Below are 27,970 nucleotides of genomic sequence, written 5' to 3' on the forward strand. Positions count from 1 at the left end.
TATTCAGGATATAACAATATCAAAACACTTCCCAGAAAAATGTTTCTATAATTCTACCAGTTTTGCTTTTATCTCTTGAGTAGCTCCTCAGATCTCTTTCCTATGTCAGAATTAGCTTCTTTAATGACAACCTACTACTAAGATTAATTATTCTGTGCAGCCATTAGTGAGGCCTTTGCAAGAGTATGATTCCTTAGTAGCCTCAAATTGTATCTTCTACAAAAGTACCCAAGAAGGGAAAGGACTCATGAGGATGTAAACCCATCCATGGATATTAGAAAGCTTGAGGTGGTGAAGAATATGTTACATATAAACCCAGCAGATGCATAATCAATGAAGAGGATCTGTGGACTACAAGTAATAGGACAAATGTATTGTTTATTTGAGATTCTAACCTGTATCTTCCAAATCCTAGTTCAATGCATTTTATATTAAATCGGCCTAAAATATTTTTTCACTCAGGTTCTTTTTTACCTTTTGAAAGATTAAAAAACCAATGCTAATGTTGAATAAAGCATCCAGCTACATTTTGAAATGAATATGTATTCCATCTCTATTTTCTTTGATTCTAAGTCTATTTTGTGCTATTATCCACAGATGGAGAAAGCTATTATCTACAGCTGATTTCACTTGTGATACTGCAACCTATTTACCTTTCCATCTTTCTATAAGCCCCAAGATTATATTTTTCAAATACCCTCAAGTACTGGTTCATTTTCATGAACATTATATTTATACCTAAGTGCATATTAGCACCATTTTCAAACAATCAGAACTAGAGATCTGAATGGCAGTAATCTAAGAAGAGACAGATCTCATTAAGAATCACTCCAAATGTTCTGTTTCTCAAGTGATTATACTAAGGAGGTCAGTGGTTTTCAACATATTTGGTGAACAAGAAACACTTAGCAGCTTACTAAAGATGCAGAACTCCAAGTATGATCCTAAACCTACTAAGTCAGGATACCTGGAGGTTAACCCAGGAATCTGTAGAGATGCTTCATTGTGAGTTTTAAGTATTCATCATGTTTTTCTTTTTCTAGTCAAAATGTATTATTTCCTACTTAATATTCTTACCCTTAAAATGGTAAATGAATAGTTATTTAAATACGTGTGTGTGTGTGTGTGTGTGTGTGTATATATATATATATATATATGAGATATTCCATTTGCTAACTTCCCTTTTGGAATATGGTGTTTTTGATTGTATGCCTGTCTTCAACCTGTATTAGTCACTAACTTGAGAATGGTAAACATTGATTTTCCTTTTTCCATCTGGTTAAAGGATGGAAATAATAAGTATACATTCATTGATGACTCAAATTCATTTTATCTTATGATGATAAAATTTTTTAATAAATAGAATACATTTTGGTTGGTGGTTTAGTAGAAAAAGAAATGAACGAGTTTTCACTTGAGCTAAAAAGACCAGGGAAAGCTTGCATGGGTAAGTGTGGAAACAGAGCGGCCACTTCACAGTTACAGCAGCAGTGACATTAAAACAATAAAGCCGACTGGACTAAATCAAGTCAAAAGAGAGCACTAGAAGAAAGTTCTTATTGCTGTCAACCTGGAGGATATTTCTGTAATGGAATACGCGTTAAAGTTTGTGAAACACACACATGCAGCGTTTTTGCATCCTTCTCACTAGTTTTGCAAGGTTTAGCACCTTTCTTAAGATTAAAGAATTGTTTAGATGTCATGACATAGTTGCAATGGTTTCAATGTTCCGAAATTCGTGTTGAAACTAATTCCCACTGTGGTGATATTAAAAGGTGGGCTTTTTAGGAGGTGTGTAGCTCATAAGGTCTCTATCCTCGTGAATGGAATTAGTATCTTTAAGAAAAAGGCAAGGAGTCTGTTTTCTTCTTTGTGCTTTGTGGGGACACATAGAAGGGACAATCTGTAAGGAACAGGCTCTCATCAGACACTAGTGCCTTGATCTGGGACTTGTCAGATTCTGAAACTGTGAGTAATACATTCTTTTTGTTAAAGCAGCCCAGGCATTCACTATGAGACCATAGTGAAATAAACTTTGGTTGTGAAAGGACATAGATTTGGTCCCAAATTCATGACGTTCCAGCTATGTGACATACACAGGTCATTTAAAATATCTAAGCCTTTGGTTCTTTGTGATAAAATGGAAAATGTAATCTTAAACCCTCTGCATCATTACTGGAATTGATAACATGCTGAATATAAAGTGCGAGGACAACATGTCTGTTCAGATGTTAATTCCCTTTCCCTCATTTGCATTTCTCTTTTGTTACTTCTCACAACTCCAAGGCATCCCAGGAAGGTGATCATTGTAAAACCTCTGAGTATATATTAGTTCATCTTCTCCACATCGTTGCCAGAATAATACTTCTAACTTCACATGCAATTACTCCCATACATAAAACTGTGCAATTGCTTTCATTTCCTAGAAAATAAAATCCAAATAACAGCATATTATGAAATACCTTCTTCATCCAGTCCTTGCTTGTGTCGCAATTCTTAATTCTAACTGCTTCGAAACACAATGAGAATACTGGCAAAAGAACAGACTCTGACATTTTTTTGGACTTGGTTAGTTGCAGCTTCATCACTTACCAGCTTTCTGGTTTGGAGAAAAATACTAATCTCTTTTCATCCATAGTTTCAACTTTTAGAAAGTAAAAGCAATGATAATTGTGCTTCTTTATTTGAGCTGTGAAGAACATGAAATAATTTAACATTTAAAAATTATTAGCTTTTATCACAAAATCAACTTTATTAAATCGACTGAATATACATTTTTGCTTCATGTATGGACCTGTGTACATGTCTGTTGTTGTTTTCTTCTTTGTTCCCCTTCCCTAGACTATCCTTCCCCTACTTTCTGAGAGAAGGAGTAGCATGCATTATTCATTATTATAACAAAGTTACACTCTTTGTTGTTTTCCCAAGTCAATCCCTCCCTCCATGCAGGGAGGATCAAATATTCTTTTCTCAGTGTTTCCGTGGCATTTTAATCATCACCTATAGTCAGCTGTAAAATATTGTGTAACAGTTGTTTAGGTGCTTTGTTTACACAGTACATACGGCATATATACTTGAAAGTACAAGGACTGAATTTTACACAATTCTATCTCATCAGGTTAACAGGATCCTCCTATATGATTGCAGATTGCTCAATAAATGTTTTTGGTTCTCTCTTTTTTTTTTTTACTCAAAGTATATTTATTGTGGCAAAATGCACACAACATAAAACTTACCGTTGTAACTGTACTAAAGAATACCATTTATTGGAATTTTATACATTTACTAAATTGTGAAACCATATAGCTATCTAGTTTCAAAACGTTTTTATCACCCCAAATGGAATGCCTGCAAATTAAATAGTCAGTCCTAATTCCTTCTTCCTCCCATTTCTGAGGCAACCACTAATCCACTTTTTATCTTTATAAATTTGTTGATCCTAAGTAAGTGGAGTCATCTAATTTTGGTCCTTTTGTATCTATTTTACTTGGCAAAATATTTTCAAAGCTCATCCATGTTGTAGCATATATTAGTTTTTCAATCCTGTTTATAGCTGAAAACTATTCTATTGTATGAATATACCAGATTATGTTTGCTTGTTCATCTGTTGATGAACATTCAGGCTATTTCTTCAGGGTATTATGAATAGACCTGTTCTGAACATTCATGTACACATTTTTGTTTGAATACAGGGGTTTCAATTTTGGAGGGCATATGACAAGGAGTGGAATTGCTTGGTCATATAGTAACTCTGCTTAGCTCATTGACAAGCCAACAAACTGTGCTACACAGTGCTGCATCACGTTACAGTCCAAAAAGCAATCCATAAGCCTTCCAATTTATCTTCATCCTTGTTGTCTTAGTCCCTTTTCTGTTGCTATAACAGAAATCTCGACTGAGTAATTCACAAAGGAAAGATAATTATTTACCTCATCGTTCTAGAGCTGGAGAGTCCAAGATCAGGTGGCTGCATCTGATGAGGGTAGTATTATGGCAGAAAAACTTAGGGGAAAGCAGGCATGTGCAAAAAAGGCAATAAGGAAGAAGTGGCCTCACTTTATAACAACTCAGTCTTGCAGTAACTAATCCAGTCCCAACATAATGAGAAGTCAATCACTTCTGCAAGAAATAACCCAGTTCCACAAGAGCAGCATTAATTCCTTTAAATGACCTAATCACCTCTTAAAGGCACCACTTCTCCAACACTACCACACTGGGCAGAAAGTCCAACACTTAATTCTGGGGAACACACTCAAACCATCACACTTGCCAAGGCCTGATTTTTTAAATTATTTTTTATGTTGGCCATCGTAGTAGGTGCCATGAAGTTGCTCATTGTGGTTTTGATTTCCATTTCCCTAGAGACTAATGATATTGAGCATCTTTCTATGTGATTGTTGGCTATTTGTATGTCTTCCTTCGACAAATCTCTGTTCAAGTCTTTTTCCCATTTTTAATTGATAATTAAAAGTCTTTTTGTTATTGAATTGTAATATTTATTTTTAAATTCTAAATACTAGACCTTATCAGTTACAAGATTTGCAAATATTTTATCTCATTTTGCGAGTTTTCTTTTCAATCTCGTGATAGTGTTCTTTAACAGACAGGTTTTTAAAAAAATTGGTGGCGTGCAGCTTACCAACTTTTGTTCCTGTTACTTCGGTTCTTGATGTCATATTTAAGGAACTATTGCCAAAGACAAGGTCACAATAATTTGCCTTTGATTTATTCTCAGAGTTTTATACTTTGGGCTTTTATATTTAGGTTGCTGATCCTTTTTGAGTTAGTTTTTATATGTGATTTGAGATAAGATATCCATTTGTTCTCTCCCCATTGGATGGTCTCAGCATTCTTGCTGAAAATCAATTGACCATAGGTGTCTGAGTTTATTTCTGTACTTTCAATTTTATTCCATTCTTCTGTATGTGTATCTTTACAGCAGTATCATACCATTTTGATTATTGTATATTTGTAAAACTTTTGAAACAACAGCGAGTTGTGTGTCATCTAACTATTATTATTTTTCATCATGCTTTGGCTATTCAGGGCCCCTTGCAATTCCATAGGAATTTTAAGATAAGTTTTTCCATTTCTTCAAAAAAATACCATTGGGATTTTGATATGGAGTATACCGAATCTGTAGATCACTTTGAAGAGTATTGCCATCATAACAATATTAAATTTTCCAATCCATGAACATAGTATTTCCTTTCATTTACTTATGTCTTTTTAAAGTTATTTTTATCAATATTTGTAGTTTTTATTGTAAAAATCTTTCACTTCCTTCACTCAATTAAACCAACTCCTGTTTAAATATATTCAGTTCGGGGAAACTTGCCAAATTCTAATATAATTCTGTTATACTGCTGAAACATATTGTATCAAATTATACCTTCTAGTAAATATTATAATTTTGTTAACAGTCATAATTTCTGAGAGAAACATATATTGATATTAGAGTTGAACTTCTAAAAGCTCAGTAAATTTAAACTAACAAAAATATTACTAAAGAGAAAACAGTGATAAAAATAAAATATGAGAAAGTAATGTGCACTTTGTGTATTCATGATGATTGATAGTGGACAAATATCTATCAATATATGGAGTTATATGAGTTCATAAAATAAGAACATTTTCTACTTTAGAAAAAGTGAGGCTATGGAGTTCTTCCTGCTCTATCTTTTTAATTTGAAAGTATTCTATTTCTTTACAATCATAAGCTTTATTAGTGATAGTATGTTACAACACATTTTTCATCTCTAGGGAGAAGTTACACAAGTTTAAGTCTGGAAATTAAAGAAAAACAGAAATTATGAGTATGTTATTTTACTTGCAGACATAAGTAAGTGAGATAAGATAGCCTTAGATAAGCTTTTTAGATGAATTCAATAACTGAGTTTCCTCAGTTCCTTCCAGGGCTGTACAAAAACCCAGCAAACAAAGTTTTAAAAGAGTCATCAGTTTTTACCAATTCTGGTAAAGAAATGGTGATATAGATATAAGCAAAAATGAAGTTCCTAGAAGTAACATCCACATAAACAGACTGAGGAACAGAATGTATTGATTACTTAAAATTATATTTTTTCTAACACCATTTTGATATATGAGGTCTATAAGTATCCATAATTATTTTTTAAATTGAAACTTCAGGCATTTGGATAGCTCAACAAACAACCCAAGGGCTGTTAGAGCATTTATGTCACATCAGTAATGTGTTAAGAAAAAATGGCTATGGCTTCAGAGTGGGGAATTGAATTCAGTTCTACCTAGTCTTCAAAGACTGATCATTATGACCATCTTTAAAAACAACCACCACGATATCAGGACTGTATCTGCCCCTTAGAATGCTTTAAAAGTTTGAGACAAAAAACAACAATCATGATGATTCTGAAATGATAAAGGTTTCATAATTTTCTAAAGCTCTAATTATTAATTACCATTAAAATGAAACCACAGTCTCTTCGGGGCAGAGCAGTTCACTTTTCATTAGACTAATATTCATCAAGAAATAAAGTAATTCTTCTATCAACTTTGATCTAGGGTATTTTACAAACTTTTAATAATATAGCATTTTATTCAAGTAATCCGGTCATTAATTCAACACAATTTAGAACACATACTGTGGATAGAATTCAACTTTCGTATAAAATACACTAAGGAAGTAATTGATTCTTTTTTAAGTTCAGAATCAAATACAATATGGACTTTCCCTCATAAACTTTTAATACAAACTTTTAATAATCTGAGGTCAGTCTGACTAATAGTGATTGTGGCATTTGATGGTTTTATTATCTGAATAAATTTATGAGGGAAAGTTCATACTTTATTTGATTCTGAACTTAAAAAAGAATTGATTACTTCCTTAGTGTATTATATACGAAAATTGAATTCTGTCCAAATTATGTGTTCTAAATTGTGTTGAATTAATGACCGGATTACTTGAATAAAATGCTATATCTAAATAATAATATTAATAACACTATGTTTCATATTAATAACAAGCCCATTACTGTTTTACATACATCAGCCTATTCTAGCCTCTCAATGAACTTGAGATATGTAGTGTTTATAGATGAAATTTTTAAGGTTTAGTTTCTTCAACCCTGCAAAAGTCATTTTCCAAAGAGCCAACTCAATGAAAATTTAGTTATTGGATCCTTTAGCACTAAAGCTTCTCCATGGCTTCTGTATTTTTCTGGAAACATAGAATTATAGTAAGTTGCACATAAGACATTGGCATATGTAAATTTTTTTTCATTTTTCTACTTCCCCAATTAGATTCTGAAATTTTCTAAGACAGAGCCTATATTTATTCATATTTGTATTTCCAGGATCAGGTTGTGTTAATCACAATGTAGGCACTCAGTAGATGTTTCTTAAATGAAGGAATAAATCTGAAGCTGACCAGCAAGCCCTTTCTTGTTTTCCAAAACAAGCCAAACAAATCAGTCTGCATTGGACGTTCTCACAATGCACTGTTTGGTTCTATCATAGCTCAAATCACATTACATTATATTTGTTTTCTTGACAGCTCTCACCCCTGCCCCACCTAGGCCAAACAAATGTAAGGTTTTGAGGGAAAAGATTCTACTCTGAACACCTGTGAACCCCTAGCAAAGTGTTTGGCACAGCAAGGGCTCAGTAAATATTTACGAAATGAGTACCTGGGCAGAAATGTCTTTGTATCTTCATCATTTTATGTGCCGAAGGGGAGAAGTTTTATGATAAGAGTGGAGAAGGGGAGAAGAAATATTAACATGATAGCACATACATAATTTAAAGCTAAGAGTAATGAATATACACATTTTAAAAGCTCGATTGCAGTTTAGACTTTCCACTCTGAACATAAATCTAAACCTTCCGAGGAGAGTCCAACAATGTCCGTAGGAATGGTCTCCTCCAGGACAAAGCCAGGAGGAACGTCCTCATTGCCTGAAGGAACCAGCACTGCCTGAATAAGGATGGAGCTGTGCGTTTTCCAGAGGAGAACAAAGGGATAGAAAGGTCCAGAGGAAACACAGCAGCAGAAACGGAAGGTGGTCAGAGAGAAAGGGCACTCGGGTTCCCAGTGAAGGCAGATGTGATGTGGGCTGAAAGACGAGCAATGGAGAAAGTTTACAAATTAACTGCTTCACTGTCTACCCTCTAAGTTGTGATGATGAAAAGAAACAATGCTTCTCTCTTTAATAGCAAAGTCCCAGTGTCACCTCAGAAATACAAGACAAGGCCCCACATGGGCTGGCCAGTCTGAGGATGCTTCGTCTTTAACCAGGCTTCCTAGAGGCCCGTGTGGGTAATGGACAGAAAATCCAGGTGCAATCCGCTTGGGTCTCCTTCCACGCTGTGGAAGCTTTGTTCTTTCACTCTTCACGATAAGTCTTGCTGCTGCTCACTCTTTGGGTCCTCACGACCTTTATGAGCTGTAACACTCACTGTGAAGGTCTGCGGCTTCCCTCCTGAAATCAGTGAGACCAGGAACCCACCAGGAGGAATGAACAACTCCAGACGCGCCACCTTTAAGAGCTGTTAACACTCACTTGGAAGGTCTGTGGCTTCACTCCTGAAGTCAGCAAGACCATGAACCCACCAGAAGGAAGAAACTCTGGACACATCTGAACATCAGAAGGAACAAACTCCGGACACACCATCTTTAAACACTGTGACACTCACCATGAGGGTCCGTGGCTTCATTCTTTAAGTCAGTGAGAGCAAGAACCCACCAATTTCAGACACAATAGAACAAAATACATTTTCTTTTCTTTAGCTTTATATTTTACAGTTCAGAACTTCAGTACGACCTCATTCACTCATGTACAGCACATGTTCATTTTCAGGACCCTAATAATGTGTCCCAAAGTGCAGCTCAAAACACTTCCTGTCAGTTCAAGCCACATCAGGGCCTTCCTCCACCTCCCTGCTCCTCCACCACCCCGCTCCATGGCTCCCCACTCCCACTCCTCCACCTCCCTGGTTGTTCCCCTATCTCCTTACCCCACCACCACCCTACTCCCCCCTCCCCGTCCACCACTACTCCACTCCCCCACCTCCCTGCTTCCCCACCACTTGACTCCCCCACCACCCCGCTCCCCTACCATGCAGCCAATGCACAGGTGTTGCTCTTCTCAAATGTGAGGGAAATGCCAGGTGCTCCCACCACCAAGCCATCCCATTGCTGTCCTTCCCCCTCCACTGTTTTGGAAAAATAGCCAAATAAATCTGGCCATTCATGTCTGCTTGTGTTACTGGTAGAGGGTGTCCAGGTTCTTGGCATCTTGAACAAAGAATCGCTCTTCCACTGAAGAGCAATACCAAGTCTTATTTATTCTTTCACCAATTGATGGACATTGGGAGTGTTTCTAGATTGTGGCTATTATGATAATGCTACTTTGAACATACATGTGCTCAGAATTGTGTAGACATATGTTTTTATTTATCTTGACTGGATAATCAGGAGTAGAATTCATAGGTCATTGGTGAGCTTATGTGTAACTTTTAAGGTTTTTAATGGAACTGACAAACTGTAGTTGACTTTTGGGTCTGCAGGTTTCGTATCCGCAGATTGAACCAATCTGGGATCAAAAATATTTTGGGGAAAAAAAAACCAAACCCTTGTCTATGGAAAATAACAATACAAAAGTAATACACTTTGAAAAATACAGTATAAGAACTATTTGCATAGCCTTTATGTTGTATTAGGTATTAAAAGTAATCTAGAGATGATTGAAAGTATAGGATATAGATAAAGTATATCTAGAGATGATATAAAGTGTATATTTTGCAACTTTTAATGGCAAAAAGTGCGATTACTTTTGTACCAACCTAATATTTGTAGGGTTCTATGCAAAGATCATGCCTTTTTTTTTTTTTTTTTTAATCAGGGGCTTAAGCATAAGCAAATGTTGGTAGCCATGGAGGTCCTAAAACCAATCCCTCTGCCTGAGGGACAGCTTGATTTCCAAAATGGCTGCATCATTTTACATTCCTACAAGCGATGTGAGGGTTCCAAATTCTTAAGTTTTGTCAAGGCGTTTTCTTTTTATTTTGTGTCTTCTTCTCCCCTCCTCCCCTCCTCCCCCTCCTCCTTTCTCCCTCCCCTCTCTCCCTCCCTCCTTCCCTTCCTTCCTTTCCTTCCTTACTCCCTTCCTCACTTCCTTCCTTCCTTTTATCCTTCCAGCATTTCCTTAAGGACCAATAATGCTGAACAACTCATATGCATATTAGCTGTCCATATATCTTACTTTGCAAAACGCCTATGCAAACATTTTGCCTACAGTTAAATTGGGTTATTTCTCTTCTTTATATTGAGTGGAAAGTCTTCTTTATATATCGTGGAGACAAGTTATTCAGTGCTCAGATATATAATTAGAAAGTATTTGCTACCATCAGATATACCAGTTTAAAATGTTTTATGTGGCTTGACCTTTTACTTCCTTAATGGTGTTTTTTTACAGTCAGATGTTTTTAATTTTGATGGAGTTTAATGTACCAATTTTCTCTTTTTTGGATTGTGTTATTCGTATAATCTCTGATAGCTCTCTACATAACTCAAGATAAATGAAAACTTTCTCCTTCATTTTCTTCCAGAAATGTTATAGCTTAAGCTCTTATATTTAGGTCTAGAATCTATCTTGAAGGAATGTTTTGTGTGTGACATGAGGTGGGAATCAAAATCTGTCCTTTGTACTTGGATATTAAATTGCTTCAGAAGTATGTATTGAAGAGACTATCCTTTGTCAATTAAAATGTATTGAGCCTTTTACTGAAAATTGGTCAGCCATAATGCAAGTTTATTTCTGAGTTCTCAGTTATATTTTGTTAATTCATATGTGTATCCCCATGCAAGTACCATATTATCTTAATTACTTTATGTATTTTACAGTAACTTTTGAAATTGTTTATTGTATCTCCTACAACCTCCTTTTCTAAATTGTTTTGCTGATTCTGTGTTTTTTAACGTTCACTCTATATTTTAGAATAAGCTTGTCAATTTCTATAAAACAACCTGCTGGGGTTTGATAGGAATTATGTAAAGTCTACAGATAAACTTGAGGAAAATTGCTATCTTAACCTCATTGAATATTCTAATCCTTAGCTTAGACTATCCACCCATTTATTCAGATTTTCTTCAGTTTTTCTCAGCAATGTTTTGTAATTTTCAGTAAACAAGTCCTGTAATTTTGAATATTAAATTTATATCCAAGCATATTATTTTGGTAATTCTGTGAATGAAATTTTTAAAATTTTGTTTGAATTAGTAGTTGTTTATATATTGAAAAATTAATTAATTTTTGTAAAGTAATGTATCTTGTATCCATGTTTAACTCATTAGTGCAAGCATTTTAAAAAATGGATTACTTAAATTTTTCTATCTAAAAGATCATGTCATCTGTAAATAAAAAATGTTATATACTTGATTTTCTCCAATCTGGATGTCTTTAACCCCTTCCCTTTTTCTCTCTCTCTTTATCCTTCCTCCTTCCTTTCTCCTTTCCTCCTCTCTCCCTTCCTCCCTCCCTCCTTCCCTCCCTCCTTCCTCCCTCCTTCCCTCCCTCCCTTCCTTCCTTCCTTACTTCCTCCTTCCCTCCCTCCCTTCCTTCCTTCCCTCCCTCCCTCCCTCCCTCCCTCCCTCCCTCCCTCCCTCCTTCCTTCCTTCCTTCCTTCCTTCCTTCCTTCCTTCCTTCCTTCCTTCCTTCTTCCTTTCCTTCCTTCCTTCCTTCTTCCTTCCCTCCCTCCCTCCCTCCCTCCCTCCTTTCCTTCCTTCCTTCCTTCCTTCCTTCCTTCCTTCCTTCCTTCCTTCCTTCCTTCCTTCCTTCCTTCCTCCTTCCCTTCCTTTCTTCCTTCTCTCCCTCTTTCTCTCTCTCTCTTTCCTTTTCTTTTTCCACTGAGTAAAATCTTCCATAAAATGTTGAACAGAGATAATGAGAGTAGACATCACTGCCTGGTTCCTAATTGTGTGAGGTAGAGGATATTCAGTCTTTTCCGATTAAATATAATGTGAACCACAGTATTTTCACAGATGCTTTATATGAAATTGAGGTAATTCCTTTCTTTTCTTAGTTTCTTGAAAATGTTTATTACAAATATGGGTTAAAGTTTGGCAAATGCTTTTCTTGTATCTATTTTTTTCTATTATATTAATATAATGTTATGTATTTTGGGTTTTTTTTTTTTTTTTTGAGACGGAGTCTTGCTCTGTCGCCCAGGCTGGAGTGCAGTGGCATGATCTCGGCTCACTGCAAGCTCTGCCTCCCAGGTTCATGCCATTCTCCTGCCTCAGCCTCCTGTGTAGCTGGAACTACAGGTGCCTGCCACCACACAGGGCTAATTTTTGTATTTTTAGTAGAGGGGGTTTCACCATGTTAGCCAGGATGGTCTGGATCTCCTGACCTCATGATCTGCCCGCCTCGGCCTCCCAAAGTACTGGGATTACAAGCGTGAGCCACCACGCCTGGCCTATATTTTGAGAATAAATTTGCTTTGCTTTTGGAGAATAAATTTACTTTGCCTTGTTATTTAATACCTTTTATATTCTGGTGGACTAGGTTTGCTAATGTTTATTAGAATTTTGTATCTATATTAATGAGAGGCATTAAATTATAGTTTAATTATTATGTGTGCATGTGTGCAATGTCTCTGTCTGGTGTTAGATTCAAGTTAATGCTGGCCTTGCAGGATAATTTGAATAGTGGACACTATTTCCTATTTTCTGAGAGAGTTTGTAAAATATTGGTATAGTTTACTCTTTTCAGATTTGTGTGTGCGTGTGTGTGTGTGTGTGTGTGTTTGCCATGTAGAATTGGGTATTAATTCACTATAGTAATTTTTTCTTAAAGTTTTAGCTATTGTAATTTTCAACTCTGAAATTTTTGCCGGGTCATTTAAAAAATAATTATCATAATAACTAATGTTCTAGTTATTGAGCTATTTTCATCATGTTTTCTTTAATTCCTAAAAATGGTTTTGTTTAGTTTTTTCCCCCAATATATTTAAAGTAGCTTGCTTAGATTTTTTTGTTTCCTAAGCCCAATATTTATGCCATCTCAGTGACAGTTTTTGTTACATGGTTTTGATTTGCTTTTTATTTTTATTTTTTGAATAGTGGGAAAAACTTTACCGTTTCTTTCCTTGTTTCATAATTTTTCACTGGAACCTGAACCTTTTCATAAAATAGTTCTACATTGTGGATTCAGATCTTTTGCCCCTCAAAGATTCATGTTTTGTTTCTATAATGACTTGTGTGTACTAAATCTATAGATTCTGTTCCCCATGGCATGTAGCTGCTGATGTTTCTGCTCAGTTGAAAGTGTGTGTGTGTGTGTGTGTGTGTGTAGTCTCATATCACTTAACAATGGGAATGGATTCTGAGAAATGCATTATTAAGAAATTTCCACATTATGTGAACATTATAGAGTGCGCTTACACACACCTAGATGTATAGCATCTACACACCTAAGCTATATGATGTAGCCTATTGTTCCTGGGCTACAAACTTGTATAGCATGGGACTGTACTGAGAACTCTTGGCAGTTGTAACACAGTGGTAAGTATTTACATATCTGAATATATCTGAACATAGAACAAAATATAGCGAAAACATGATACTGTAATCTTATGGGACCACTATTATATATGCTGTCTGTGTTGACCAAAGCATTAAGTGGCACATGACTCTGTGTGTATGTATAATTATTACTGTTATTTTTCGCCTGGCTTCCTAGGGTCATCTTTGTGTCTGAATAGCATATTGGCGAGCCAGTCATTAATCAGGGGTTGTGGTCTAACACCTCAAAACAGTAAGTCTTCCATTGTGTGACAGTGGATCTGTGTGGGTCAGGGGACACTTGCAATGTTTCGGCAGCTTTTGGGTCTCTTCCTTCTTTAATTGTGTTGTGCATGCTCATATGTCTTCTACAGATAATCACAGGCCAAAGTGAGGAAGGTGTGAAGATCTTGACTTCTCTGAAGTCTCATAGACATATGGAAGCTCATCAAGGACCCCATATCTTTCTCATTTCTTGGATGTCCCTGATAGTTGCCTGGGGGTTCTGCCATTCTGTTTGCTTGAATCCATATCACATCTTCATCCTTGCTGAGCCACTTTTCTTCTGTAGATTCCTCATCAGTGTTGCTCTTGTTACTGATAATGCTGCTTGAGCATGGCGTCTTGCGTTGTTCTACTTCATATCAGGTCGGGCTCCTCTGGCAAAGACTTTCAGTTTTTTTCTCCTCTGGTAGAACTATCACGGTGACTCAGCTGTGGTGGGGGATGGGCGAAGCCCCAAGCAAGGATGCCACAGGCTCCCACTCTTCTTACTCAAAATTCAGTTGTTTCTTTACAATAAACGACCACTTCTTAGTTCAACGTTTGCTTTGGTCAATTTCCAGAGTCCTGACGGGGTGATTGTTGGCAATAATGTCCAGTTTTATTACTTATTTTGCCACACTGGAAGTCTCACCTCATAAAAGTTTTTGGTTTTGCTTTTTACATTTTAAAGGGAGCAGTTCTCCCTACTGTAAACTGGACACTGGCATTCCCAATGTGGCATACTACGTTCTTTGATAGTGAGTATGCATGGTCCTATGTCAGTAAGGATGAATTGAACCAACCTCACTTTAGGAGGTCGAGAAGGAATTTCCCAGGAAGCTACAGACATACTTCATTTGACTACACTTAGTTTCAATGTGCTTCTCACTGAAGGTTTGGGGCAACTCTGTGTTGAATAAGTCTACCAATGCTATTTTTCAATAGTATGTGCTCACTTTCTGTCTCTGTGTCACACTTTGATATCTTCACAATATTTCAAACTTTTTCATTACTATTACGAAACAGACTGTTACTACGTCTGTTATGGTGATCTATGATAATTGATCTTTGATGATACTACTGTAATGGTCTTGGGGCAACATTTCCAAATACAATGGAAAATTTAATCAATAAATGTGTGTGTTATGAGTGCTCCACCACCTTGCTCCTGTTCCATTTTTCTTACTCTCCTTGGGACTTCCTATAACCTTAGATAAAACAATATTGAAATTAAGCTAATTAATAACACTACAATGACCTCTAAGTGTTCAAGTGAAATGAAGAGTTTTGTGTCTCATTCCTCACTTTAAACCAAAAGCTAGAAATAATTAAGTATTGTAAGGAAGGCGTGCCAAAAGCTGAGATAGGCCTCTTGCATCAAATAGTTAACTTGTGAAAGCCAATGAGAGGTTCTGTAAGAAAATTAAAAGTACTACCCCAGTAAAAACACAAATAATAAGAAACTGAAAAAGACCTATTGCTTATATGAAGAAAATTTTGGTGGTCTGTGTAGATGATTGAACCAGCCACACCATTTTCTTAAGCTATAGCCTGATCCAGAGTAAGGCCATAACTCTCTTCTGTGAAGATTGAGAGAGGTGAGAAAGATGGAAAATAAGTTTGAAGCTAGCAGAGGTTGGCTCATGAAGTTTAAAGAAAGAAGTTGTCCTTATAAAAGTGCAAGATGAAGCACTTTTGTTGATGTAGAAGCTGCAGCAATTATCCAGAAGATCTAGCTGAGATCATTGATGAAGGTGGCTACACTCAACAGATTTTCAGTGCAGACAAAAGAGCTTTTTCTTGGAAGTAGATGCCAACTGGGACTTTTCTAACTAGAGAAAAGTCAATGTCTGGCTTCAAATCTTCAAAGGACTAGCTGATTCTCTTGTTAGTGGTTAATGCAACTGATGACTTTAAGTTGAACTCATTGTTCACTTACAATTCTGAAAATCCTAAGACGCTAATGCCAGATCTACTCGACATGTGTAAACCACAAAGCCTGGATGACAGCAACTGTTTACAGCATGTTTTACTGAATATTTTAAGCTCACTATTGAGACCTACAGCTCAGAAAAAAGGTGCTTTTCAAAATGTTACAGCTTATTGACAATGTGCCTGGTCACCCAAGAGCTGTGATGGAGATGTATGAGGAGATTAATGTTTTCATCATTGCTGATACAACATTTATTCTGAAGTCCAGGAATCAAGAAGTAATTTTGATTTTCAGTCCTTATTATATAAGAAATACATTTTATAGCCCACAACTGCTGTGGATAGTGATTCCTCAGATAAATCTGGGCAAAGTACTGAAAAACCTTCTGGAAAGAGTTTATCCTTCTAGATTCCATCAGGAACATTCAGGATTCATGGGAGGAAGTCAAAATATCAGCATTAACAGGAGTTTGGAAGAAGTTGACTCCACCCCTCATGGATGACTTGAGTGTTTCAAGCCTTCAATAACTGCAAATGTGGTAGAAGTGGCAAGAAGTAGAATTAGAAATGGAGCCTGAAGTTGGGACTGAGTTGTTGTAATATCATGATAAAGATTGAACAGATGAGGACTTGCTTCTTACAGATGAGCAAAGAAAATGTTTTATTGAGATGGAATCCACTCCTGGTGAAGATGCTATGAACATTTTTGAAATGATAGCAAAGAATTTAGAATATTACATAAACTTAGTGGATAAAGCAGTATCAGAGTTTGAAAGAATTGACTCCGATTTAAAAAGTTCTATTTTGAGTAAAATGCTATCAAATAGCATTAGATGCTATAGAGAAATCATTTGTGAAAGGAAGAGTCAATCAGTGTGGGAAACTGTATTGTTGCCTTATTTTCAGAAATTGCTGCAGCCACACCAACCTTCAGCAACCACCACCCTGATCGGTCAGCAGCCAGCAACATCAGCACAAGACCCTCCACCAGTTAAATGGTTATGAGTTGCTGAAACATTTTTTTAGCAATGAGTATTTTAAAATTAAGATATATAAACTTTTGAGATATAAAGCTATTGCATATTTAATAAATTTCAGCATAGTGTAAACATGCCTTTTAGATGCACTGGGAAACCAACAAATTCATGAGTTGCTCTGTTGCGATGTTCACTTTATTGCTGTTGTCTGGAACCAAACCAACAATATCTCTGATGTATGCCTGTGTGTTTAATCTTTGATCTACAAAAAGTAGAAATTTTTCATAAATAAAAGGTTAAACAAACAGACAAGTAAATACATCATGTCAGTCAGGAGGAACAGTTTGTGCAATGATGCAAATGCAAGTGAAAAGGCAGAAATGGTCTTTGCTTACCAGTTTGTTTCAGATCAAAATGACTGGTTGGGGGTCTACTCACCAGAGATACACTTGCATAAGTCTTTAAAGAAAAGGAGATGAAGAATCAGGCATGTGTATTTGAAACACTGACAGCAACATAGTTATCCAAAGGAGGAAGCAAATTGAAACAGATCTTCATGTCTGAAATTTATCTCTACGATTGTCTTCTTCTCTGAACCGAAAGTCCCATGTCAGGTGTCTGTGGAGAGAAACAGCTCAAATTAAAACACGGAGGAGCTGCCTTTTTGATGAATCACTTGTGATGCTGAGCATAGAAAGCAGTATATTTCCACCCCAGGGCTGTTCCACCCAGATGCTGGTGGTCTCCTCCATGTCCTTGCAACACCTGTGCTGATTTGGCTCTAATCTCATGGCCTCTGACTCTTTGAAGTTTTTCTCCAACCTCAAAAACATTAATAAACTCTGAAGGAAATCAGGACTTTTATATATTTATTAGTGAGGTCTTTGCCATCATTTCTCCACATATCAGTTGTTCATCCAGACACAGATTTTCTGGATGGGAGAAATCACTGAGACGATAGGAGCATACTGTCTAATAGGTCTAGCTTTGGGATTGGTTGACATTTATAAGATCACCTTCTGATATAATTTTTTGAGGAAATGATTTTAAAGCAAAATTTGAAATCTAAAAAATGAACACTTGCTAATGCTTGAGACCAAGAAGGATTTGTAAGCCAAATATAATGCTGTAACAAATTGATATAAATTGATTTTTATTTAGTATAAGAAAGTCAGAGTACAATATAGAAAATGCATTTATGTTAAAATAAGGAAATAATAATAATAATCCTGACACTGTTTAATCCTGGTCCCTTGAACAAGTGACCAGTGGCATCGTGGCAAAGTGGCCTTACTGAAGTCAAGTCTTCTTGCTGCTTCTTCCTGAAATAAGTCTGACTTTCAAAATCTATTAATGAATCTGATGTTATATTTTTTACTTACTGGATGGGCAGTACTCTTTTAGGCCAAGTCAAAACCCTTTATTTTTGTGGAAACATCTAAGATCACAAATGCAGTTTCGTTTAATTTATGGACAGATTGACTTTGACTTTGGAATTGAGGTGCTATTATAACAAATAGGGACTTACAGAACAACAAAAATTAAATTAAATTGTAATCACAGGTCTAGGGTAAGGAAATTAAAAGGAACAGAACGTTTACCAAGTTTTAGGGCTGCATATTCAGGTACGAGCTGTAGCAAACCCAGCTGTGTCGTAGATCCCAGTTAAGGAAGTTGACATACTACAAAGTTTTACCTTTACTGTGTAATTTATAAACAAATTTGTTGGCATGCAAATTATAACTTGTCCTGAAAATGTCTTTCACTAATTAAAGCTTGCAGAAGCCTGGGAAGGACTGAATAATTAATACAATGCTGGCATGTTTTTTAGTTAAGTGAAGTATTACCAAATTAGATGTCAAGATTAAGGAAAACGAACTACTTAAAAACACATTTTAGTTTTTTTAACTCTCTTTACTTTTGAAATATATTCTGAGGAACCTTATGCCAGGAGGAGAACATGAAATGTTAAGTGCCAGGAGTCTACTAGATGCCACATCACATGCAGGGCATATGTTAGGCATAAACATCACACATTAGGCATAAACATGGCTCTGACACCTGCCATTGGATAGCCCCCTTGCAACTAACTACATAGGATATCTACAGGACTAATTCATGACCTAACCCCATCTCTCAAACATGCTCTGCCATTTCTCAGCATGTTCCCGTCTTGTCCCCTCAGTTCTGTGTTGGCCACAGCAGCTCCTTCCATAGCTCAACCAGCCAGAGCGTTCAGACTACCTTGGCCATGATTCATCTGCCATCGCATTGGTTACATAATGGCAGGGTGCAGTGAAAAGAACATGGGATCTAGAGTGAGATAAGCCTGGGCTCAAATTCTCATATCTTCATGTATTAGCTTTGTGACATTGGAGTGATTGCTTTCTGAGCTCTCTGAATATGTGCTGATTCATCCGTAAATCATTACAGGCATCATATAGGTTGAATAAGAGAATCTAATCAAAGACCGTAGTGACTACTCCAAAAACTGTCTCTCTCCATGTTGTTTAGTTTGGGCCATGTATATATTAAATGGGTAACAAAATGATGCACTTAGTAATGAATAGGGAGAATGACAATGAGTAGAACATTGCATTAGAAAGAAAGCTTGCCACATGTAAGGATCTTTAGCTTTGAAAACTGAGTAGATGTATCCATTTTGTTCTGCAAAATGAAATAACTGCTAATGATATTATGGTATAAAATATGAAGCTTTTAGCAAGTAATAATAATGATAAAACTTTCAAACAACTGTCACTCTCTGACTCATTTTCATTTGCAGATTGAAGAGGCTTTATTAGGTATGCGATAAAAGAGATTTCTATGCCTGTTGGATGGGATTGGCTAAGCACCACTAAGTAATGATTATTATAATAATGGTAGCTAAGCGCCAGTTCAAATATATTTTGTTTAACTTTGTATTCCACAGCATCTGGAAGTTCCTGCTATGTAGTAGACATTAAACAAATATTGTTGATATAAGTTCATGGACTTCTCCTTTATCACCGTTAGCACAGCTCTCATGATCCACCCTCTTCCCACTCCAAGAAAATACATGTACACATATATGCCTGAGGTTCTCCTAGAGAAAAAGGGATTAAACTTGTCAATGTAGACTTTTTTTTTTTTACTATAAGGAAGTTTTTAGTGTTATCCTATATTAGGAGGAAAAATATTTTGTCCTAAAAGTGTAAGACTATTTTTGTGTGTATGTATGTATGTAGTATGTATGTGTGTGTATGTACATATGTATGTGCTTGTATTTATGTGTGTACACATGTATGTGTGTGTGTGTGTATTTGCAAGGCATATAATCAAATTTTCTCTGATGGAAAGAATATTAAATTTTAATATAATAGATGGAGCCATTTTATCTTTATAGTGATAAAGAACATGCAATTGTAAATACTTTGAGGAACACATGTTACACCCTAATCACCTTTAATCTAGGGAAAAAGGGTTGTTAAAAGGCTGGCAGGAGGTGAGCCAGGGCTCTCCTCAGAATGAATAATCAATTTGCAAACAACCTACATGATTTCAGTACAGTCAGTACATTCTCAAATGGCCAAAATGTTGATTGTTTTAATATGATAATGTGGATGATGTCTTGTAGGCAAAAATGTTTCCATTCCTTTCTGCTTGATGTTAAAGGAGTATTGTCTTCATAATCATAGACACAGTTGATGCAGCATAGCAAAGAGATACATTCGTAGTTTGTGGAAATCAGTAATGATGTTAATGTACTCACACAACAAATGAAAACATTGATCTGAATCATTGATTAATATCACTACATGTATATAAGCAGGTACAATCATACAATAATATTTTTATGAATATCAGTGTGCTTTTAAATATTGATGATGATCAACAAAGACAGAAGTACATAGCAGGCAAATTCTAAATGGCTCCAAAGTGATTAAAGTTGTAGAATTACGTTAGAATGCCCAAGAAGACTTTTTATAGGGTTTATAGGTTCCAAAACCAGATAATTAATCCAGGCAGAAGCAAAATGATTTGGAGGCTGAACGAGAATGAAAATCATTACTCCAGAGCAAATGGTAGACAAGATGGCGTAGAGAAGAGTCTGAGAAATGGCAGAGCACGTTTGAGAGGTGGGGTTAGGTCATGAATTAGTCCTGTAGATACTGTAGATACCCTAAGTAGTTAGTTGCAAGAGGACTATCATATGGCAGGTGTCACAGCCATGTTTATGCGGAAAAATCACAGCTGTGGTTTTTGCTTTTGTGTGCTTTTATTTCTTTCTTTCTTTATTTTTGCTCATTTTATGAATTGTGACTTGACTGGGAGAAATGTTGGTGCTATATGATTCTGAGAGCTACTATTTGGGTTTTCTAAGATATTTCTTCCTGGTCATTTTTTTCCATTTGTGGACAAAACTTAGGCAGTATGAGAATGTGTAACTTTAGATGGTCTGGCAGCTGGAAGCAGCTGAGAATTTGGATTCTTTTTATTCTTTCTCCACATTTCAATGTATCCAAGAGATGTGCTATGCAGACTGCATATAGAGCTTTTCATTTCACCAAATTATAGAACTTTCTGTACTAATCTCAGTAAAGATTAACAAAGGGAGTCAACTGGTAAATCTTAGCTAAAATAATTGATCCTTAACACTTCTTTAACTTTGGGCTTTTACAAGATGTATAAGGTGGGATAAATTTAAATTGCAAAATATTATGTGCTAAAATGGCAGGTATTATATGAAGTTTTGCTCTTTGCAATGTCCACTTCAGGTGTATACTCAAGAAAAAAAATCCAGTAGATGTCTAGCTTTTGAGCTATTATTCTAGATTTAATTGTACATAAATACTACAATTCTAAAGAAACACTTGTAAGTGGGTTTTTATCTATATCATAGGATAATTTTTGTATATCTTTGATTTTTTTCTTTTTGTTTTTTAGTAGCAAGGTCTCACTTTGTCACCCAGACTGGAGTGCAGTGGCATGATCTCAGTTCACTGCAGCCTTGACCTCTGGAGCCTAAGCAATCCTCCCACCACAGCCTCCAGAGTAGCTGGGACTACAGGTACACACCACCACACCTGGCTAATTTTTATATTTTTTTGTAGAGACGGGTCTTGCCACGTTGCCCAGGCTGGTCTTGAACTCCTGGACTCAAGATATCCTTTCACCTTAGCCTCCAAAATTGCTGGGATTACAGGCATGAGACACTGTGCCCAGCCTGATTTTTTTCTTAGTTTTTATAAGTTACCCTTAACCATTACAACTATTTTAAATAACTAAACAAACAACTAATAGCTACTCTTATTGAAATGACAAAACTGAGATATTGACACATCTTACAAAGACTACTAATGTACTATTACACGTTTCATATCTAAAAGGAATTTTTCCCATTAGAGGAAATGAATCTCTTTTCAATATCAAGCAACCTGAAAACAGTATCAAGCAACCTGAAAACAGTGACATCTATAGTGGGCGGGGCATGAGGAAACCCGAAGCCCCATTTTAGAGACAAGATAATCAAAAGAGCATGGAAAAAACGTAGGCTGCATAACTTGGAGTCAACTTTTCCTTCAGAGGAAAAAGGGTGGTTGAGGGTGGATAGAGTCAAGGATGTTTTAGTAGAGAAGCTGGGACTTTCAGTTAGCCTCAGGAAATGGGTAGAATTTGGGTAAAGAGGAAGGAAGAAGGAAGGAAGGAGGGAGGGAGGGAGGGAAGGAGAAGAAGGAAGGAAGGGGGAAGGAGAAGAAGGAAGGAAGGAGGAAGGAAAAGAAAAGAAGAAGGAAGGAAGGAAAGAAAAGAAGGAAGGAAGGAAAGAAAGAAAAGAAGGAGAAGGAGAAGGGGGGAAGGAAAGAAGGAAGGAGGGAGGGAGGGAAGGAAGGAAGGAAGGAAGGAAGGAAGGGGAAATAGATATTAATTTCTTACATGTTACTGAATGACTCCCCTTCCCCCAGGAAGGATAACTGTTTAAATTGATTGAATCCCAAAACCATGGTACTGAATCATTATTGATATTGAATTTTGCAATGTCCCAAATATATCAATTATGTTGGGATTATCACAGTCATTTTTCCTAAAACTAGAAGTGGAGTCATAAATGTCTCTGAATTCTAATGATTTTCTTCAGATTAGAGTATTGGGAATCCTGTGTAGCTGATGTGCTCACCTATAGAATTAATTGAAGCAAGAAAAAGTAGGAAGAATAATTTCTTGCATTTTTATTATAAATGTCATTTCAATAAGTCACTGATGCAGGAGACGGGACAGCCATGGTGAAATCACCAACTGTCAATTACATTAAAACCCATGAATTTTCAACATATGGATTAAAGCATCTTTCAATCTCCCTTAAGGAATTTATTCTCGGAAAATCCCCATGGTTTAAATTTCTGCTGCACTTGACATTCCGTGGATGAGGGAAGGGGTCTGAGCTAGACTATGTAGTAAAAGCACGTTTTTGGTTTTGCAATGTGTCCTCTTATGGTCCTTATTCTCTAATAGTGCTTCTGCCTACCCCATCAACAATCCAAAGGGCACTTTCTTTACTTTTAGCTTTCTGCTCTCAAAATAAAAATTTAATTAAGAATGAACTATGTTAATTAACAAGTCATTGTAATTCAATACCATCTCCCCTCCTCTGAGAATTTTAAAAATAATTCACAGAGCATTCTTTTCAGGCATCTGTTATATCCTGTATATTGTCTAGGTAGCCAGTATACAATGAAAAGCTGCTGTTTTTTCTGATGAAGAATCTAAAACCCAGAGTACCTTCGATGTAAATAATAGATCACTATTTTGAAGAATTTTGTACATTTGGGAAGCTGTCTTAGTGCCTTTGAAATGACTTCAGTATGTCACTTGGACTGGGGACTGAATGAGACTAGTCTTCAATCTACCACCTTGAGGGCCTGGTGATAGACTGAAGGGGAAAGGCAGAGTCTGAAGATAGATTTAACAATAATTGCAGAGATGTCATTGATATTTATTCTGTGAATGAATAGCAAGGCACTGTGAGAACCTTGAGAGTGAAGGAGTAAAATTGATATCCAGGGAAGAGATCACATACCTACCAAAAGGAAAAGGTGAAACGAGAAGTAGTTTCCCAATGCTAAGGCAAAAAATAGCAGTGTGAGATTATTGTCTAACAATAATAAAATATGGGTAACAAAGGAAAGGGGTGGTCAGCTTAAAAATAGAAAAATGCAGCCTCAATATTGGAAGTGTTTATCCAAAACTGTTAGAACTCCATAAATAAGAACAAAAGTGAAGATATTCTAACTTGGTGAAAGCAACTCAGTGACATTTATTTCCTCCAGTTTAATCTTTGTACATATCTCATTCTCAGAATATATTTCAATATTTCTTAGCTCTTTGCTATTATCTAGAGAGAATGTGCTGAGATACAAACACAATCTGCTGTGCTGGATAATTATATGTTTCACTAAAACACATCCACGAATATTTCTAGTTTATACATGCAACTTTTATGAGTTTTGTTAATGTGAGTCTTCCCTATACAACTTCATGACTGAGAGGAACATTTAAGGTTCCCAGGGCCGGAGTCAAGAACAAAAAAACCGTATCAAACCAGTGTCAACCAGCAAGACCCTGCTAGACAATACATCCAAACTTTCTTTTTTCTTTTTTTTTTTTTTTTGAGATAGAGTCTTGCTCTGTCTCCCAGGCTGGAGTGCAGTGATGCAATCTCGGCTCACTGCAACCTCTGCCTCCCAGGTTCAAGTGATTCTCCTGCCTCAGCTTCCCAAGTAGCTGAGACTATAGCCATGTGCCACCACACCCAGCTAATTTTTGTATTTCTAGTAGAGACGGAGTTTCATTATGTTGGCCATGCTGGTCTCGATCTCCTGACCTTGTGATTGGCCTGCTTGGCCTCCCAAAGTGCTGGATTACAGGTGTGAGCCACCACATCTGGCCTCAAACTTTCGTAACGTGCCAATCACCCATTCATGTAAGCAAATGGTATATCACTTTTTTCAAATAAAGTGGTTGCTTGGTAGAAAAGCCAAAATAGCAATGCCTAATGAAATCTCTATTATTACATAAAATCCATGGGCCTGGGTTATGCCACTTTGGAGAACTCTTGGGAAAAGAGGGAAATCTGGAGTAGTAAAAGAGACAGAGAAAGTCAGTAAATGTTCCCACTGAAGCCAGTCAACTGGCACCGTAACCATTTGTGGTGACAAGATGGGACCTAAACCATCTGCTACTCCTCTTATTCAGCTAAAAACAAACAAAACCAAAACAAAACAAAACACAACCAAAAATTTCTAAAGAGCTCTGATAATTCTTGAGTTGTGGTTTTGATAATGACTTGTTGCTGAATCTAGAGAAAATGAAAAGAACATTGCCATTCTTAAATTATTTCTAAACAAAACAAAACAAAAAAACACACAAGTAAAGAAGACAGAACATCGTTGTAAGTTTTAAATATCTTAGTTAGAGATTGCTAGATTTCCCCTCATCTTAAAAATTATGGACATCAACCTTCATTTTTTTTTTCTTAATCTGGAGTATAGGATGAGGGATGCATCTAGATAACTGGGACATATCACATATCCAGGCACTGTAATTTCAAATGGCTTGAAAGGGGAGGCCAGGAAGCACATCTAAAGAGGCCAATGTTACAACACAAAGAACTCATACTCTTGAATTTTAAAGTAAAATTTAAAAACATTGAAGGTTCATAACCAGAGATGAAAATAAAGATATAGAATATGCCTAAAATAATTATTTCCAGAAATCTGAATTTTAAATAATGAGGATTTGGAAAATTTCAAAGAAAATGAGAAATGACTGATTTTCAAAGAAAAAAACCAGACAACTAAGGCAAGATCATGAAGCTTCAACAAGAATATCTGAGAAAAAAATGACACAATTCTATTTCTGCTTCTGTCTTCTTTGACAAGAGAAACAATTTTCAGGAGAAAAATTGTAAAGTAAATTTCCTATTAAAGAGTTGCCACTCAAGATAGATGAGATAATTCTAAAAAAACACCCAGATGCTCTAAATGAGTACAAGTCTGCAGTATTTTTTTAAACCTGTCTAGAATCCATTTACTCCTCTTTTCCAAAAATAGGCTTTACTCATTTTTACCCAGAGATGGGCAGATGAATCAGCAAGAGCCAATCATAGAATTCCATCTTTCTTAACATGCTGTGTTATAATCCCAACCTAGCCAAATGTTTTTCTTTCCCAGGAAGCTGGAAGGATGGATTTTCTGTTGTCTATTGAGTCAAGAAATTGGGTTGGTGGTCATGAAGATAAAACCTATGTATAATGAAAGAGTAAAAGGCAAGCAGAGTCAGAATCAGTCCTAATGGTCAGTGGGTTCCCAGTTCTAGCCCTTTGGTTCTTGAGAGCTGTCCTTTCTTCAATTCAGTGAATCTCATATTAACAAATTTTGCATCCTTTACCTGTGTACTTTTAGGCAAGTGTGACCTAAGTTTCTATCACATGAAACGAAAAGAATTTTAAAAAATAGAATACAAAAACAAACAAGAGAAACAATCTTTACTAATCTGAGTCTTAACCTTGATTAAGGCAAACAAACCTTGGACATGAGACTGCTGAATGACTATGAGTTGTACTTGAAAATTTGTGGGCAAGTGAAGCAATGAAGGAGGAGCTGAAAGTGCTCAGGTGTTTTGACTTATTTCTGGTTACATGGAAAAAGCAGGATGTCCCTATCTGCCCCGCAGGTGGGTGGCCCGCAATTGATTATCACTGGGAAAATTCTCCCTACATCAAGTCTACTCTCGTCCAAGTATCCAGTCAGAGAAAATGTGAATGTATGTGTGTGTTTGTATACATAAATACATATATAGTATATATGCTATATATAATGTATATTATATATTATATATAACACATATAATGTATATTAATATGGCACATATAATGTATATAACATACATTATATATAGTATACATATAATATCTACATAATATACTATATATAGTATGTATATATAATATATAATACATATTATATATTATATAGTATATGCAATATAATACACATTATATATACTATATTATATATACTATATATAATGTATATTATATACATTATATATTATAATATACATTATAATATACATTATATATATAAGCATTTTCTTTTTTAAAACTTTTAAAAGAGCCATTTATGACTAGAAAACTGTGTGAAGCTTACCTTTCCCTAAAATCTCTATAAAATAAAAACATCATCCAAAAAGACACGCATTCACCAAGAGTTCAGCACATTGGTCTTTGACTTACATAACTCTAAAGAAATAACTTGTTACTTTCTTTTTTTCTTGTTTCTTTTCCTTTTTTTTTGTTTCGAGACAGAGTTTCCCTCTTGTTGCCCAGGTTGGAGTGCAGTGGTGCGGATCTCAGCTCACTGCAACCTCTCCCTGCTGGGTTCAAGTGATTTCCCTGCCTCAGCCTCCCAAGTAGCTGCGATTACAGACACGCGCCACCACACCTGGCTAATTTTTGTATTTTTAGTAAAGACAGGGTTTCTGCATGTTCGTCAGGCTGCGCTTGAACTCCTGACCTCAGGTGATCCACCTGCCTCAGCCTCCCAAAGTGCTGGGATTACAGGCATGAGCCACCGCGCCTGGCTCTTCAATTTTTATTTTAAGTTCAGGGGTACACGGGCAGGATGTGTAGGTTTGTTCCACAGGCAAACGTGTGCCATGGTGGTTTGCTGCACAGACCATCCCATCACCTAGGTATTAAGCCCAGCATCCCTTAGCTGTTCTTCCTGATGCTCTCCCTCCCCCTACCCCATCCCCTCCAATAGGCCCCAGTGTGTGTTGTTGCCCACCATATGTTTTCACTAAAGAAAACTCACCTCTCATAGGAGCCTTAGTCGCTGCGCTCCGGCCCATGCTCATTAACTGCTTCTGCACGAGGGAGCGGTTTCTTCCTTCAGTCATACGTTCCTTCCCTCCAGTTTCCTTCCCAGGAGCTCTCCTCTCCCTTTGACTTTCAAGTCCTGGTTATCAGATAGTTTGTTTTCATCTACTTCTAACTTAGTTTTCCCTTTCCTATATTTCCATAATATTTAGTAGGGCTCTACAGAGTCTTCATATCCCAGAAGCCAAAGGATTAAGACTCTGCTTGAGACTTTTAAATAATCCACGAATCTCGTGTGGGGGGAGGTGCATATTTATTATCTACTATTTATACTGTGTCAGTGATGGCCAGTGCCTCCCAAAAGGTCCTACCTTTTCCGTCTTACAAACTCTCATTTTACTC

At 36.4% G+C, this 27,970-nt stretch overlaps 1 long non-coding RNA gene across 1 annotated transcript; it reads right to left on the reverse strand.

Annotated features, from left to right (window-relative positions):
- Positions 1-1,620: 1,620 nt before the first annotated feature.
- Positions 1,621-27,867, reverse strand: LOC139358008 (uncharacterized). Its single transcript, XR_011612190.1, has 4 exons — positions 27,564-27,867; positions 17,152-17,331; positions 2,593-2,689; positions 1,621-2,422 (listed from the first exon to the last, which is right to left on the reverse strand). It is a non-coding gene; the product is annotated as an uncharacterized lncRNA (long non-coding RNA).
- Between the last annotated feature and the right edge of the window lie 103 nt (positions 27,868-27,970).

Source organism: Macaca nemestrina, chromosome 13, assembly GCF_043159975.1.
Source record: "Macaca nemestrina isolate mMacNem1 chromosome 13, mMacNem.hap1, whole genome shotgun sequence".
Classification (NCBI taxonomy): domain Eukaryota; kingdom Metazoa; phylum Chordata; class Mammalia; order Primates; family Cercopithecidae; genus Macaca; species Macaca nemestrina.